This window comes from Mirounga angustirostris, unplaced genomic scaffold (genome assembly GCF_029215605.1).
Source record: "Mirounga angustirostris isolate CCGP_5_RB_7025 unplaced genomic scaffold, mMirAng1.0.hap1 SCAF_7, whole genome shotgun sequence".
Lineage (NCBI taxonomy): Eukaryota > Metazoa > Chordata > Mammalia > Carnivora > Phocidae > Mirounga > Mirounga angustirostris.
Genome location: NW_026991715.1, coordinates 27,566,617 through 27,572,616, shown reverse-complemented (window position 1 = coordinate 27,572,616; position 6,000 = coordinate 27,566,617). Strand labels below are relative to the sequence as shown.

At 42.5% G+C, this 6,000-nt stretch overlaps 1 protein-coding gene across 2 annotated transcripts in view; it reads left to right on the top strand.

Annotated features, from left to right (window-relative positions):
* The first annotated feature begins 254 nt into the window (after positions 1-254).
* The window catches only part of AFF4 (ALF transcription elongation factor 4), an 86,833-nt gene continuing 81,087 nt past the window's right edge, over positions 255-6,000 (top strand). For both annotated transcript variants that reach the window (XM_045892542.3, XM_045892550.3), the window contains exon 1: positions 255-631. The gene's annotated coding sequence lies outside the window, so the exon portion shown is untranslated. The remainder of the gene's footprint in view (positions 632-6,000) is intronic.

Genomic DNA, 6,000 nt, shown 5'->3' with positions numbered 1-6,000 from the left:
CGACCGCCCTGCCCTGCGCGGCCGCGGGGCCCAGGAGCTCGGGCCCAGGCCACCGGGGCCGGTGCTCCGCCTGCCCGGGGTCGTCCGACCCGACAGCCGCGCACGTCACCGCCCCCGTGTCGCCTCCCGTCGCCGCAGGCCCCGCGGCCCCGCAGTCCCCCAGCTTTTCTGGCGGGGAGGGGCGAGGCGTCGCCACGTGACGCCTCGCCCCCGCCCGGCTCTGGTCACGTGGGTGGCACGGCCGCTGCGTCAGTCACAGTCCTGGCTGCGGGAGCCGAGTCGCCGTCGCCGCCGCCGCCTCCAGCGGACGGGGCGGGGATCCCGGTGCCAGGTCCTCGTCGGCCCGCCCCTGCCGCCTCAGTCGGCCGTCCCGGGCTGGGCCCGACCGTCATGGAGCGGGGCGGGACCTCCGCCTGTTCCGTGTGAGGCGCGTCGCCGCCGCCCCCGCCTGCGCCTTTCCAGCCCTCCCGAACCCCCGCCGCCGCCGCCCGGAGCCCCTCGCCCTTGGCAGCCTGTCGCCGCCCCCCTCCCCCCGGGCGGGCTCGTATGCGCGTCCGGTGAAGGTGCAGGCCCGGCGCCGCCGCTGCCGCAGCTGGGAGATGGTTCGGGCCTAGCGGAGCAGGGATTGGAGGTGAGACGGGCCGACGGAACTGACTGAGGGCCGGGCCGGGCCTGGCCGCCGGGTGGGGGTGGGGGAGACGGAGCACAGGGTCCGCCTGGGGGCTCGGGGAGACCTTCCAGGCCAGGGCTGCTCGATCCGGCTTCGCCCCGCTTCTTCCCGTTTCACCCCCCGCCCTCGGAAAAAATAAATAAATAAATAAATAAATAAGGCTAACCCATCCTAACAAATATTCCCAGAAATCCATCGTTTCGCCGTTTCTCCTTTCCGCTTTCGTTTCTTAATTCGTTCCTGCCCTCAGAAAATTTCCGTCGACTGATTTGTTACTTTTTAATACCCTCTTCAATTGGAAGTTATTTCTAGTTAAAGAGAAAATGGGCCTAGATTCTGGCTATCATTACCCAACTAGTTCTCGCTTTCCCTCTCGCGATCCTGCGCACGTCTCCCCCCCCCCCACCTTCTCTGCAAAAAAAAAAAAAAAAAGGAAAAAAATTTTCCACCTTCGTCTAGCGAAGGGGATTAACTAAAAATGAGAGGGTGGGGGGTGTAATACTTGAATGCCCCCCATAACTTCGCAATCGTTCTGTTATCCCGATAGCTCGTATTTGGACATTGATGTTTAGGCCTTTCCTCCAGCTTGCCTGTGCCCGGGGTTAATCTCGTAATTGACGTCAGTGCTTTGTTCCTTCCACTTTGCTGTTCCTTCCACTCTTTGAGGATGGATCATGGGGTATAGGACTTTGAGGAGTATCCTTATGGCTTTTTCTCTCACAATAGATATCATTTATAGGAAGTTGAAAGTACAAATCTGAAATGCTCGTGTGTGGAGTTCAAGTAAGACGAAGAGTTCGATTTAGGGTTCTCGTAGTCAGTTGCAATTCAGAATTGTACGATCTCTTTCCTGATGGCCTTATGGAAATTTTAACCTAAGGCCAGTCCCTTTTCCAGTGACCGGTATTTGTCTTGACGGAATCTAAGCTGTAGGTGTCTGTGAGTAAGATGTTTGTAAATGTGACGTTTTAAAATGTGTTGATTTTTTAGGACTCAGGTGTTAAAAGCTCAAAGCTTTGTTTCCATATTGATTCTGCAAAGCTTTGTAAAGTGCTTTTTTAAATTTAAGTGTACTTTGACATATCAAAATTGAAATATTTATGAGAATTTTCTTAATTTGGCATTTGATAAGGAGCCTTTGTGGCCTGCGAATCTGCTTGGAATCATCTTTGGTCATATGTGCATAAAGAAGTGTTGGCAAGTGGCCACTTGGTTTTTAACAAAGCTGGCTTCTTTAAATTTCTCAGGTTTATTTTCCTTATTCATCACTGCATCTTTCATTCTCTAAACATTAAAAAAAAAACCCTCAAGAAGTTATTTTTAATTATCTTTTAGAGTCACTACCTGGATGCAATATATGTATTTTTTTAATATCACCAGTTTCATTCAGTTTGTGGTGGCTTGCGTGCTGATGACTTTGGTTTTGTTAGCTCTGCAGGAACAGTAGGCAAATTCTACTTTAAAATTTTGCGTCAAGTGGGGACAAGATAGCATGTCTGTGAATGACCCAACCTTTACTGTCTGATAAAAAAAAAAAAAATCTTAGCTGTGTTAATTGGAAAGTGCTCTACAGTTTTGGGGTGTAAAGATGATTGTACAGTGCTTTGGTGAAGCTCTGTAATTAAGAATTCCTAAAGATATAATATTTTCATTCAGATTCACTTTCTACTTGTCAGATGACATATATTCTCTGTGTTCTTGAGTTATTGTATGCCGTTTGTAACAGTTGATACATTCTCCTTTTGTATTGTAATTTTCTTATAGGTCTCTTGTAGTGTGTTTAGAACACAAACTATATATCTCTCCATATCCTCCCCAGTATTTTACACAACTATTAGGTTGAATTTGAATATGATATCCAACCTAAATTTCACAAAATGGTAATCTAAAGAAAACTATGAGCAAGTGATCAGTATTTGAAGGGGAAAAAGTGACTGTCAGCTGCAGAAGATGACAGAAGATGAAGCCTTCTAAAAGTTGTTTATTTTACCTGTTTTGAAGAGTTAAGGTAAATGTCATGGCTTTATGTGTACCTGAGAGGAACAAAGAAAACAGGTATTTCTTCTTTTGTGGCCATCTACTGGTTTAGAATGGAGTCCAAAATGTACGAGGCCTTCTCTTCATAGTATTTTTCATAAAGTCTGAGAGGTGTTCTTATAAGTATTGAAGACATACCTGAACAATGATCCAGAAGTGCAGTGTGTACTATAAAAGTTGATGACTTAGGTTTTATTTTTTTATTTTATCTCTATTCTCCGGTAGCTTACTATTAAAACTTTCCTTGTGTCAACTATACTCAAAAAAAATTTTTTTAACTTTCCTATATAAGGTACAGGTTTCCCAGCTTTTGAACTCCCAGTCCTCATTATATTTTACTCATTTCCTTTTTCATTTCCTCTGATAAGTTGGAATGATTATGTTTGATTTCTGGGAGGGTGTGTGCCAGTCTTAGTTATTGTGAAATAAGGTGTAGTCAGTGATTAAAGACTGCTTAAAGCTAACCTCACTCTGCTGCTTTTTCCTTTGCTTTAAGAAAAGCACCCCTACTTGAAGTAAGTTTTTATACTCATCTAGATTGTTTGAAGTGATACTCTAGTACATGGAAGAGGATGTAATAAACATGACAGTTACTGAGTTTTGGCTGGTCATCTGCATTCCTGTTTGTCTTGATGTTCATTTTCACTAGCATCATATCCTAAGAATTTTAATGGTATTGGCATACAGAAAATATTAGAACCACTGAATTCATTTCCAAAATATTCCTGAAGCATTTTAACGTTGGGACTACTTATTAATTCTGTTTTTGAAGGAAAAAATATTAAACTCTACCTTCTTCAAATGGCTAAAATTCAAAACTCAAGAAACAAGTGTTGGTGAGGATATAGAGAAGGAGGAACCCTTGTGCGCTGTTGGTGGGAATGCAAACTGGTGTGGACACTGTGGAAGACAGTATTTCCTCAAAAAATTAAAGATAGAACTATCCTACAATCCAGAGATCGCACTACTGGGTATTTACCCAAAGAATTTGAAAACACTAATTCAGAGGGATATATATACCCCTATGTTTATTGCAGATTATTTGCAATAGCCAAACTATGGAAGCAGCCCACATATCCATTGATATACATATATATGTATGTGTGTGTATATATATATGCATATGTATTTATATCCATTCATATATATGTAGACGCACACATACACAATGGAATATTAGTCGGCCATAAAAAGGAATAAAATGTTGCCATTTGCTATTTGCAAGAACATGGATGGAGCTAGAGGGGATAATGCTAAGCGAAATAAGTCAGAGAAAGAAAATACCATCTGATTTCACTTACGTGGAAATTAAGAAGCAAAACAAATGAACAAAGGAAAGAAAAAAAAGACAAACCAAAAAACAGACTCTTAACTCTAGAGAATAAGCAGATGGTTACCAGAGGGGAGGTGAGTGGCAGGAATGGGTGAAATAGGTGAAGGGGATTAGGAATCCGCTTGCCTTTTTAAAACATTTTTATTTTAATTCTAGTATAGTTAACATATAGTGCACTGTGCAAGAGGAGTGCACTTGTCTTGATGAGCACCTGAGTGATGTATGGAACTGTTGGATCACCATATTGTATACCTGAAACTAATACAGCATTGTGTGTTAACTACAGTAGAATTAAAAAAAAAAAAAAAAAAAGAATTGGTAGATACAACTAAAAAATATCTACCTGCTTCATCAGCTATACTTTATTTAAAAATTTGTAACCTGAGGCATGTTCTGAGGGAAGGCATTTCATGTAACTTTACCTCGGTTGGAGTGCCAAATAAACCATGGTGGTGGCTTTTAGGTGGGTAGACAAAGCTTATTATTGGGTACTATTTTAAACTGATTTTTTTCGATTATTTCCTAGGATGGGTAAAAGAACCTTGTGCATTGTGTTTCCAAAGTTATGTGTGTGTGGTAGGGGAAATCAGGGATTGACATGGATAGATTGCCCTAGAAAGCCAGTATGGTTTTGCTACCAGTTACTGTCGTGACCTATCCTGGGACTGTGTTCCCTGGAGCTTAAGGGCTAAATGGCTGTCATGATTTTGTTGTTAGAGATGCCTAGTGGGTTATGATTTTTCACTTTGACTTCGCTTTTCTGCTCATTATGGTAACACCCGTTTTATGGAGAGGTGAGTATAAGCCAGTGCTCTGCATTGACAGGCCTTCCCACCTCTTTGCAGTTGCTTCCATTTCTTCCATCTGGAATATCACTTTTCCTTTCTTGTTCTCTACCTGTTAAAATTTCACTGTCTTTTAAGGCCCGGTGCAAATACTGTTGCCTTCCTAAAGTTTTGCTTGACTCCCCTCCCTACTCCTTTGGCACCTAGCACCTTTGAATCCCTGCATCACTCTGTTATCTCTCTTATTTGTTTTGTTAACTATGGGACCATAGCCTGCTGGGTGACATCCAGCACAGTGTATCAGGGAAGACATCTTAGTAAAATAAAGACTGTTTAATACTGTTTCAATATGTATTTCTTAAAGAATAAGGATTAAAATAATAATCCAACCTTTCACTGAGGAAATTAATACTAATTCCTTAGTATCATCATGTATCTAGTCAGTGTGCAAATTTCCCTGATTACAGTTTTTGTTTTAACAGTTTGTTTGAATTAGGAGCCAAATGAGATTGTATCTTTTTGTTCTTATTCGTGTTTCTATACATTTGTTAAAGAAGCCATGCCTTTGCCCTATGAGAATTCTCACCATCCAGATTGTGCTGATTACATCCCTGTGGTTTCATGTAATATGTTCCTCAGTCCCTTTTTTTCCTGTATATTAGTAGTTACATCTAGAAGCTTAATCTGATTGAGGCTTGAATTTTTATTTTTAAGTAAACTCTGTGCCCAACATTGAGCTTGACTTCAGGACCTTGAAATCAAGAGTCACATGCTCTACTAACTGAACCAGCCAGGCACCCTGAGGCTTGATTTTTTTTTTTTTTTTTTTTTTAAGATTTTACTTATTTATTTGACAGAGAGAGACACAGCGAGAGAGGGAACACAAGCAGGGGCAGTGGGAGAGGGAGAAGCAGGCTTCCCGCAAAGCAGAGAACCCGAGGCGGGGCTCGATCCCATGACCCTGGGATCATGACCTGAGCCGAAGGCAGATGCTTAACGACTGAGCCACCCATGTGCCCCTTGAATTTTTTTTTTAAATGGCAAGATTACTTCATGGGTAGTGTTGTGTACTTCCTCTACACTCTTAAACCTTCAGCCTGGCTTCTTATCTTACCAGTGAAGTTGCTATTACCAAGGCCACCTGTGACTTCTGTATTTCCAAATTGCGTAGTCAT